This window comes from Amblyomma mixtum, chromosome 6 (genome assembly GCF_055824585.1).
Source record: "Amblyomma mixtum isolate Tamu chromosome 6, ASM5582458v1, whole genome shotgun sequence".
NCBI lineage: Eukaryota > Metazoa > Arthropoda > Arachnida > Ixodida > Ixodidae > Amblyomma > Amblyomma mixtum.
The window spans coordinates 24977344-24988791 of NC_143017.1; the positions used below are offsets into that span (position 1 = coordinate 24977344).

The 11448-nt window shown below is 47.2% G+C and overlaps 1 protein-coding gene across 3 annotated transcripts in view; it reads right to left on the minus strand.

Moving 5' to 3' along the window:
* LOC149338440 (uncharacterized) overlaps positions 1-6282 on the minus strand; it is a 142028-nt gene extending 135746 nt beyond the window's left edge. For all 3 annotated transcript variants that reach the window (XM_089547658.1, XM_089547656.1, XM_089547659.1), the window contains exon 1: positions 6057-6282. The gene's annotated coding sequence lies outside the window, so the exon portion shown is untranslated. The remainder of the gene's footprint in view (positions 1-6056) is intronic.
* Between the last annotated feature and the right edge of the window lie 5166 nt (positions 6283-11448).

Genomic DNA, 11448 nt, shown 5'->3' on the forward strand with positions numbered 1-11448 from the left:
GTGATCGATAAGGAATGATACATGGGTGACAACGAATGGTAATGGTCGATGGGTAATTGATAAGTGATCGATAAATGATCGATAAGTAATGATAACTGATCGATGAGTGATAAGAATCGATAAGTGACCTATAAGGAATTGTTAAGTGAGCGATGCGTTTTAATGACCAACTGTGTGTGTGATATCAAATATGTGTCTGCCAAGAAAGTTACCACTGAGTTTGAGGGTGTTGAGGGAGTAACCGACGTGCCAAAGAGTCGTCAATGCTTTTGTATTACTCCAGTGCGGGTGGCCGCAGTGATCTGTAAGTTTTTATTCTTTGGAGGCAATGGTACGAGCAGTCAAGCGAGATTTGGTTGGTTTATTGGGGTTTAACGTCCCAAAGCGATTCAGGCTATGAGGGACGTCGTAGTGGAGGGCTCCGGAAATTTCGACCACCTGGGGTTCCTTAACGTGCACTGACATCGCACAGTACACGGGCCTCTATAGAATTTTGCCTCCATAGAAATTCAGCCGCCGCGGCCGTGATCGAGCCCGCGTCTTTCGGGTCAGCAGCCGAGCACCGTAACCGCTGAGCCACCGCGGCGGCTCGAAGCGAAATTTCATGGGCGCAACAAATCGGCTTGTACAAAGCCTGCTCAGTGTTGATGCGCACTCATTGAACGGGGCCGAAAGTAGGACAACGCACTTTGCTACATTTTACATCCGAAGGAGAAAACAATAGATACTTTTAGCTGAGCCAGAGCCCTAGCTGAGCCTACACAGTGTGCTTGCGTGCCGCTGATTGTGCGGGTGTCAACCTCGGATATAACGAACCGAAATGTACCACCTGGGATACACTAGCAAATTTCAGCGCGCCAACCTCAGATTTAACATACGGTTGACTGCTAACGCATTCAAGTGATCGACCGATGATCCCCTAAGAGTTTTTACGAATGTATTTTTTCATGCGCAGACAAAGGCACGAGCTGCCGGTACTTTTGTTCAATGCAGATAAGGGAACGGGCATGCCAGGAATTTTCTTCCCCACGGTGGGTATGTGGAATTAAGACGGTGGCTTTGCTTGTTCGCACCTTGAGAAACGGTTGATTTTATGTGGAAGACCGGACCACAGCTTGAAGGTGGGGAGGTGGCGGGTTTGGGCTCATCCTTACGCCTTCAGCCACATGAAAAGCACGAGCTAGACAGATAAAAACAATCGATATACGCCGAAAGTGTCGCTTCCAACATTTAGAACACTATAGCTCTTAATGGGAAGGTTCTCGACCTATGCGTAGAAAAAACATCATGCGGTCGGTGCACACCTCAGCCGCGCCACGAGAGAAGCGAGGAAAGAGGGACTGAAAGATACTAAGAGAGAATTCGCCGTAGCGGAGGGCCCCGGATAAATTTTGACCACCTGGAATTAATAACGTGCACAGACATTGCACAGCACACATGTGCTTTTTTTTTTTTTTGCGTGCCGCTTCCCTTTCTCTGCTTTCACACCCGCCTTCCTCCTTTTCCTCACGGTGCGGTTGAGGTGTCCACCCAGAAGCGAACAGTTACGCGAGATGCATTGCAGGAAAGGTGCTCAGTGTCCCTGGTTGCTTCACTCCTTGATGCGCCGTCGTCCTCGCCCGCTTTCTTCGGCCTTAGCTACGCTCGTTCGGTCGCCTTTGCCTAACGTTGCACAATGTGGCTGTCTGCGCCATGCGATCCGACTCCACTGCACGGCCACAGCTGCCATTTCCAAGCGCAGATGTAACCAGCCATGAACGAGTGGTCTGGGGCGTCGGGAAACGAAGCTGTGTTCGCTACACTGTCGGCTCGAATTTCGTTTTTCTTTGAATCATTCAAGCTAAGAGTTTCCAATTCAGTTTCGGTGTTAGCGCCTCCGCGGCTTCGGGACGATGTAGTTTGCCAAGAATTGGAGCTAAAGCGTTTCGCGCTTAAAAAAAAAAAAAGAAACAATGAAAAAAATCACAGGACGATTACGAGTGAGACGCGAATATTTGAGCGTTAGCTGTGGTGTGACAGCAAATAAAGAAGCTGAGCGCAGGGCCATTGGACGCTTGTGGGTTTCTAACCAGCCACCTCCCGCAGCCGCGGCGGACGCAAAAGTCACTATAGTAGAACAAAACTGAAAAAAAAAAACGCGCCTCGCAACACTGGCCACGGCCCGCGGCATCCTGTATACTCCGCTGACCAATTACAACAGTGAACAAACTCAGCTTTTTTAAGGCGATAGCGTTAAGGCTCACATTGTGCAGAAAATTTGACGTCGCCGTCAGAGTTTTGAGCTCAAAATTACCGGAGAAGGAACCTGGGTGGGCCACCTTGATCACGTGACATTATGGCGCCCACCGGATTGTGAGCAAACTGACCACCATGGCAGGCGGCAGTTAAATTAGTTACTGCGCCAAGAGGTTCCTCGGGAAGAGCAACCTGGATCGCACAAGCACTGACCGGTGGCAACACCCGTCATCGCAGGGCAGTGGCGCATCGCTTAACCGCTGCACCGCTGTGCTAGAGCCCAGGAGCTGTATGCATACTCCCAGGGATCTATGAATGTAAAGTAGTGAATGGCCAATTTCGCATTGTGTCCCCCACAAATTGAATTCTTGACTACCAAACAAGCCACAGGCATCGAAATTTTTGAGCTTATAATTTCGTCTACTGATCAGTTTCCTGTTTAAGTAAAAAGAAAAGCTTAAACGCATCTACTTCTCGTCGGGGAGTAGTTCTGTTCGGCGGTCCTGAATGTAGGCGGAGCTTCACTGTAGACTCGAGTAGTTCCACCCCGTTCCCTTTCACTAATTCTCTCCTAAATGTGAAGGGGGAGATTTTGAGAGCGTTAGCTCTTATTCATCCCGTTTCTCGATTTATTGGGGTCTGCTACCACCTCCCTTCGGCGTGAAAATTTCCGAGAAATTCAAGATGGCGGCCCTCATAGTAAATCGATATAGCAACCCAAATGGTGACGTCATTAGTATATCGAAGTGGTGATTGGCGACGGCACTGATTTTGTGACGTCATAATTAACTAGTCACATGACTATGTTTAATAGCTTTTAACTCAGTAATTGATGAGGCATCATAAAACGAATTAGATATTTGGAATGAGTAGAACACGTGAGACACCAAAATTAACTAATGAAGTTAACATTTAGTGATGGTTATGCTTATATTTAATTGCTTATAATTAACTAACCGATAACGTCATGATCTAATTAGTGGATATTCTTAACGGGCTCGATGAGTAGGACATGCTAGACGCCAATATTGTCTAATTAACTTATGGTTAGGCTTAACACGGCGGCCATGTCGTCAGCACTCGGCAGCTCACAATTTCATACCTCATGGTGACCGGGCGCCTGCCGCCTTGAGGTAAGGGAAAATGGCCCTAAAAAGATTCGAGAAACTTTTTCGGCCCAAATTGGTCAAAAATATCCGACCTCAAGGCGGTAGGCGCCCGCTCGGCGTAAGATATGGAAAAGTAGCCTAATCACGAGGCAATACATCACATGGACGATAGATGGCGCTACCGAACATCGTTACTTCAACGTCTTCCAGAGGGTGGCGGCATTTTTTCTCTCCACTTTGCCACCTGCCAACCAAGGCAGGGAGCGCTGCGGTCGCCGCCGACGGCGCGAAACTGAGGAATGAGTTTATAAGAGCTAACGGTCTAAAAAAGTCGATGCAGCCGTTAAGGCACACACGCCTCCAGATAGAAATGTTGTGCTGCGACGTATGTACTAGTCCAAATTAACAAATTAAAGCCAACGCAGACGTTCCGCGCACCTGTGGAACCTCTGCTTCTGTGTGCAAGGTATAATGCCCGCCACTTGAAACACAGTACTGCATTCACTCTATGTCGACTTAATCTTTACATCCTCGAATGGCCGTCCAGTAAACGAAACGTCACTGCGAAGTAAGGGCTCTGAAACACTTACGACACGCACAAAACGTCCTTGACCCCTACGGCGCGCTGCAATCATAAAGAGAAAGCGAGCAGCGCGGCTGTGACGCACGTCACGGCCGTCCGTCGACATGAAGTTGTATCGACGGTTCGCAGTTTGACAGCAGCGACCGAAGAACACAGGTGTCAGCGCGGATCAGTGCAGTAACGTCCGACGCGTCTGAAATGATACCGCTCATCACACGGCTCTGCTACGATTCGAGGTGCTACAGCTACTTTTCCAGCTTTGAAGTTTTATTAGACATTGAATAAGAATTGAATAAGACGTGCGGGTCTACCTAAACCACAAAGCGTTCGACCGGCAGCCGCAAATCATAAGTACTACCAAAATAACTGAAAATTGAACTGCACGCAGGGTAGCGAGGAAAAAATGATAAACACATTAGAACAATACAGGAAGCAAAGAGACAGGACTTAAGCTTAATTCAATCGAAACAGCCACGAGTATTTTTTTTTTTTTTCTGCTGGGTATAGTTGGCGCTTCTAAGCTGTCAAGATAACTCAAGCGGAACAAAACAGACACACATACGTGTATCCACATGTTTGTCAACTAAAAATGACCTGTTGGGTAACTCGACATGCTTTCGCTACGCTGTGCCCTTTAAAGGAATCCTGCAACACAAATTGAGCACATGTGTTGCTTGCTGGTTGCGCAGACTGAGATGAGGTATAATGCAACCTGATTGCATTTTGAATTTTCTTTACTCTACAGCTGAGTTTGTGAGCACCGTCGCTCCTCTTGCTTCTGACTTACACCCGACCTTTGGGTATCATTTCGGAGCTTGAAAAAATGTTGCAGGACCCCTTCACGGTCACCTGACTGCAAAGCGGCATCTCTAGCGCCAACTTTAGCATAACGTTAAGGCCAACGCTACAGCTTCATGCAGCCTCAGCTGCATTGAAATGCCGAGGCGTATACCCATGGTCAAGTACAGGTGCAAGCCTTTACGAAACTTGCTGTCGACTCGCTCGCCCAAGCGTTAATGAGACGCACGTGTCAATAGGGCTAAGTACAGAAAAAAAGAAAGAGTCGGAGGCGCTTTTCGTAGTCGGGCTGCGCGTGAGATTGCACGCTCGCTCTCCGATGCCCACCGGCGCGACACCCGTTCGTTCTTTCACAAGGCACGGACGGGGGGAGCTCACGCAATCACGGCCGTGCGGCAACGCGAGCGCGAAGTAGCGCGTGTTATCAATGATCTCGCAATGACTGCACCACCACGTTCCCTCGGCGTCGACGGGCGCGCGGCCGGGAATACAGCAGCAGCCCTCGGAGACCGTGCCGTCGCCAGGGGTTGCACAATTTGCGAGTGAGCGAGCTCTTCCACGGCGCCGCGTTTGGCTCGGGCCCAAAGGCGGCAGCAATGCGCGCGGTCGCGTAATATCACCTCGGCAGCGCCGCGCTATCGGCACCGACGTCTCGCTTTACATTATCTCGGTGTCCACATAAGCATACAGCGTAATCGGCGCACGAAGCATTCAGCCGAGAGGTGTTGGAACGCGGTCGTGCGTCGGCAGACCGCACAGCTAGGGGACACTGCTGATGATTAAGCGGGCGACTCGACACGGGAGTGAAAGTCCCACCACAGAACATCGTTTCGAGCGCTACACACACGCTGGGAAATCGGGCAGAGCAGCGGTTCGCGGAGCCGACCCCCGCGAGTGAGCGAACACGAACACGTTCTCACGACAGACATGTTTGGTTGGAAACAACCCCGCCAAGCACCACGTATCTTCGGCAGGTGGCTTAATTGAGGCGTATGCGAGCGACGGACGCACCCTTCTCGAGTCCACGCGCAGCATGTGTCCGCGTGATGAGACTCGGGGCCCTTGTGCGGGCGACTCGGTTGCCGAGCGGCATCCCTTTCTGGCGCAAGCAAAACCTTGCCGCAGGCTGGGAAGAATCGAACCGTCGCCGTAGCCATTACGAGCTACCTGGCACCGCGACTGCCACCGGCGACAAGTGAACGCGGCGCGAGCTGTGTTCGTAACCACGCGCGAACTCGGGCCGATGTGCACTTGGCGTGGATCAGCCGACGACAGCGCGCGCGCGTGCGTGCCGCCGCATGCGATGAATATGCAAGGCGCGATTAACTCACCGAAGACGACGACGCGCTGGCTTCCTGACGCCTCCGGACATTCGGACGGCACGCGCCGATTTTGCGGCAGCTTTTCGCACGAGTGGAAACCGCTGTTTCGTCGTGCTCGAGTTCGTTTAGCGGTCGAAAACACTTGCGACCACCGTGCCAGCCCACTCCCACTCACAAAATTTCCATGTTTCGTGCCGGCACCAGACGCCAGTCGGCGTGACTAGTCGAGGCGGTGGTAGCCTCGCACCCAGCGAGCTTTCAGAGCGGCGGCGGCGTTTTCTGTTTCGATTTCGCAACTTCAGACGCGCGCGCTCCGCCGGCGGGCGCGCTTCCGACGAGGCGATTGCGGAGGTTTTTCCGCGTTAGCATGTAATCTGGTGGAAAAAGGAAATAAAAATCTTGGACTCCTTGCACAACTACCATATTACGCTCCCGTGGAGAAGATCCCTGCCGGCGTCACATTATACTCATGCAAAGCCGTTTGCTGGGCCGCGTACGTTCGATCTGACGTAACGCCGATTACTCCGCTTCCTTATTATGGCCCTGCCTCCCCACATTTTCGACAAGTGTCCTTTGTTATCTGCATCTTCAGCTTCATCTCGCATGCATAGTACACAAACCATTGCAGCTGCACCTCCAGTTCAGAACGAATAAAAGCCGCAAATAAATATAGCTGAACAACTCTTTCAAATCTGAATCGTTTCTTGGATTTTTGGCACATGTGCTGAAAAAAGAACTCAGGCAAATGAAAAGCCCTTCAAACAGGACTCAGGAAGCAATCGAATTTTACTAGAATGCAGCACAAACTTGAGCAAGAAAGCTTATTTTTAAGACAGCAGCAATTTCGTGCCTGCTATAGAAAATTATACTCATATGTAAATACAGCTTATGCAGGACAGGCAGACCCAGGAATGACGTCCGAATCTCCCGACCACTCCCATCTTGCGCACGTGTCCTAATGGCTGATGTTCAATTACAGTTGATGCATGCTCTCGTTAAAATCGCTCCACACATGTATAAAAAAAAGAAAGAACAATGCAACATTGTAACTGTGATTGTAGCATGACAATTTGTTTGTTACTGCAGTTCAATAACGTTATAGAAGTTAATATATTAATTGATAAGAGGACTTCAATTACAATATGTGCCTTTCAATATGCCTCAGAGAATGCATGACTTGTAAATATGCGTCACATCCCAGGAAGTGAAATCGAGACACAATCGCTGGTCCCCTTTAATTTTCATTATGGTTTCTCATAGCATACATTTCAGTTTTCTTGTATTTGTATGACCACAGATGAGAGCCCTCCATCTTCACTTCAGTCAAGTTTTATAAAATAAAACAAATGCCTACAGACAGCATTACAACTTGTGAACTTTATTTTACATATATACAAAACATTCCCGCGTCTTCCTTGGTGTAAATATGAAAACATCGCATGCAATTGGCGTGCGACTTGCTTGTATGACACGTCACAAATTGATCACTGATTTACAAGAACCTGATTAATAGCATACGCTTAACAAGAACGTGCCATTTTATGCACATATCCAATAATTTCTTTGAACTGCTTTGCCCCCAGTACAACAATACAGCATGAAAACAGTGCAGTCACACTCTGCAGTGCAATACAGTGCCGTGGAACATGTTATAATGCAATACTAGTAAGCACGCAAGAGACCAAAATTTGTGTATATGCTATTATGCAACACCAAAAATGATCATTACAAATTCTGGAAGACTAAAATGTGATTACTCAGCATAATGTATGCGATCACAGCTTATTGACGAAAAAAAAAAGTGTGATGTTAAGAAGGCTATTTTGTCACAGCCCATAATTTTTTGACCAGGAACAGCAAACTTGGTAACATTGGAGGCATTCTTTTTTTTTTTTTGTTTCTGTTCTGAATGAATTTTTTTGCTGAGACACAGCTGATACCTGGTGTGTACAAAAAACGTGACAAAGAGGAAACAAAGCATGTTTACCATATTATCTAAGTAAATTAATATTTCAGAAACTGCACAGTGCTAAGCTGCTGCACAGTAGACCGAAAAAAAAAAATATTCGCTGCAACTGAAAACTCATACATAGTATTCCTGGCTTCTGAAAAACCTATTTATCACAATTTCTATCACAGTATGCTAAAAAATTCATCAGCAACTTTTAAACGCAATGGTGCCGGTGATCAAACCAGTTCACGGGGTGTCTGGTAGATAAGCAATGCAATGACTTCCTTAGTACGGCTGTGCTTGACTGAGGCAAGGAACAGTTGTTAACAAGATGTTGGTCTTCCGTACAGATGTGATGAGATCAAACAGGCAATACCAAAGTATCAAATAATGCCTCGGTGCACAGACATGACCGCATTGAACAGGTAAGGAAACTTGTATTTTTAAATCATCCCACTTACAGCCACAATAAGGCAGCACAGTATAACGTGCTAAATAGAACGACAGGTATGAGAGGGCAGGTTTCTTGTTTCCATCCACACTGATCTTCTGTTAGAGGAGTGTTAAAGAACGTGTTAATACATTGGTCAGAGGAAAAAAAAACATTCCGAGCCACACTGAAAGAACATTCAAAACTTTCCAGCAAATAAAGCTAAGAAGCTTCTACTACGAACACCAAGGTGCCAAGAACTCATCTATTTACGACCAAATGACATATTCCTGTGTGATTTGCTCAGTCAATCAGGAGAAGAATCCCAAAGCGTGACCAATCAATTAGACAGGCAGAGCAGAACGGTAGATCATAAAATTAACAAGCAGAAAACCACGGAAATGTTCAGCAGTCTCACAAGAGAACAGCAGTTCACAAGAGGTAGTGAGGAGCTGGAAGTGGTAAGGGTATACGTCTACTTAGGGCAGGTAGTGACCGCTGCTCCGGATCATGAGTGCGAAATAACTAGAAGAATAAGAATGGGGTCGAACGCATATGTCAGGTTCTCTCAGATCATGAATGGCAGTTTACCAATATCCCCCCGAAGAAAAGTATACAACAGGTGTATCTTACCGGCACTCACCTATGGGGCAGAAACGTGAAGGCTAACAAAGCGGGTTCAGCGTAAGTTAAGGACAACTAAGCGAGCTACGGAAAGGAAAAGGATGCGTGTAACATTAAGAGATCGGAAGCGGGCAGAGTGGGTGAGGGAACAAACGCGCGTTAATGACATCCTAGTTGAAATCAAGAGGAAGAAATGGGCTTGGGCAGGGCATGTAATGCGAAGGCAAGATAACCGCTGGTCCAGAGTGGATTCCAAGAGAACACAAGCGTAGCAGGGGGCGGCAGAAAGTTAGGTGGGCGGATGAGATTAAGAAGTCTGCGGGGATGCGGTGGCCACAGCTGGCAAAGGACAGGGTTGATTGGAGAGACATGGAAGAGGCCTTTGCACTGCAGTGGGCGTAGTCAGGCTGATGATGATGATGGCATATTCCCACACGCCATTTCACTTTCTTCACCTGCTTTCAAAGGAATCTACCAAAGCTGTCAGTGTGGAGAAATAAATCCACATGCTCACTTCTGACCCCGTGCAGAACTCTCTGAACAGAGCACTGGTTTTCACTCGTGACTGGAACATTGTTGCCGTTAGATGCAGCATAATTTTTTCATGAAGAGCATGCACCCCCAATTATTTGCTACATCACCACCGATAGGGTCCAGTGATGTAAGGAATGAAAAAAAAAAATGACGAGAAGGATAATGCCCGACATCAACGCGACTGTGACAACATCGCTTATGTACTAAGGCAACCTTTGCTTCCACAGTTCTGCTGCTGATCAAAGGGCGAGAACCAGGAACTAACAAGGAACTACAATATTGCCAAAAGGTGCTAACATATCTCACTAACTAACTTGGATTGCACTGTGCCCACGCACAAAAATATCAAGCACTTTTCATTCTTTTCACAGTGTGTTTCACACACTGCTGCAGAACTCGGAAGAGCAAAACATGAAGTGAACAGGACTCAGCTCAAACCTTTCGTCAAGTCTTTGCTGGGATCACACATTATACAACACATGAAACCATGATAACAAGCATATAATACTAAAAAGCAGGGATGAAGTCAGGAACAATACAGGACCAACAGTGCTTGCTCTAAATTGCAAGCATATAAACAATGGAGCCTAACTACTTTACACAGTAACTACTATTGAGCGAAGTTGCAACTCTTTTATGTAACACTTCTACTATATGTATACAGCCCAGCTCTAAGCAAAAATCTTGCACTAACAGAGTTGTTTTGCTCATAGCTCACATTTTCCTCTGATCTCCATAATACTTGCTACTATAGTCAGATACAACTTAAGTCTGCAGTGAAGCTCCGCCCACATTCAGCCTCCGTGCACAGAATTATTCCACGACCAAAAAGTTTTCCACTGCCTAAACGTTTCTTGTTACGCAAACAAGAAGCTTATCACAAGAAAAAAGTTGCGAGCTCTAGAATTTTTGATACGTGGATTGTTTGATATAGTCAAACATTAAAAAGCTGATAACGTTTACAGTTGCGACTGGCCAGCGGAGAAATACAGGACGCCGTGGACCGAGGCCCAGTGTTAGCAACTGCTGTTTTTTTAAGTTGTATACAACTATAGCAAAAAATTTCCCAAGTGCAATAACCCCTTGTATAGGTATAATCAGCCCCCACCATATTGAAACTGTGAATACAGGAGGATCGCCCACTTTATTAAGAGTACAGTGGACTCTGCTTACACAGGACTTAAAGGGAAGACAGAGTTCGCTCCACTTGACGACAATTTCACCTAAGCTCAGTGCTAACTGTAATTGAAAAAAAAAAATGTGACCGTACTCCAGTTCAGTTAAAAGTGGCTGGGATGAAGCAGAAGAAGATGCACCTCGATCACTGCCTTAAGCTTTGCTAGTTTTACGCAGAAGGAAAAGCGACACCTCAGGGCTGACAAGAATTTCCCTTCAAACAGAACAGAAAACTGGGTCCCAATACACACTGCTCATAGAACTGTACAACAAACAGAGTGCAGAAGTGCCAATGGCTGAGCCATTTGGTGGTGCATTACGAAGACAGTTAAGCATAAACACACAGGACAAAAGGATGGTTTATTGGTTTATTGGGGTTTAACATCTTAAAGCGACTCTGACTATGAGGGACGCCGTAGTGAAGGGCTCCGAGAATTCCAACCACCTGGGGTTCTTTAACATGCACTGACATCGCACAGAACACGGGCCTCTAGAATTTCGCCTGCATCGAAATTCGACCGACACGGCCGGGATCGAACCCATGTCTTTCGGGTCAGCAGCTGAGCATCATAACCACTGAGCCACCACGGCGGCTAGAACAAAAGGACTGAAACGACTGAAACACACGCCATATAGCTTTCGTGGCATGTTTTTCTCTCCCTCTGTCCAGTTCATTTGCACTAAAT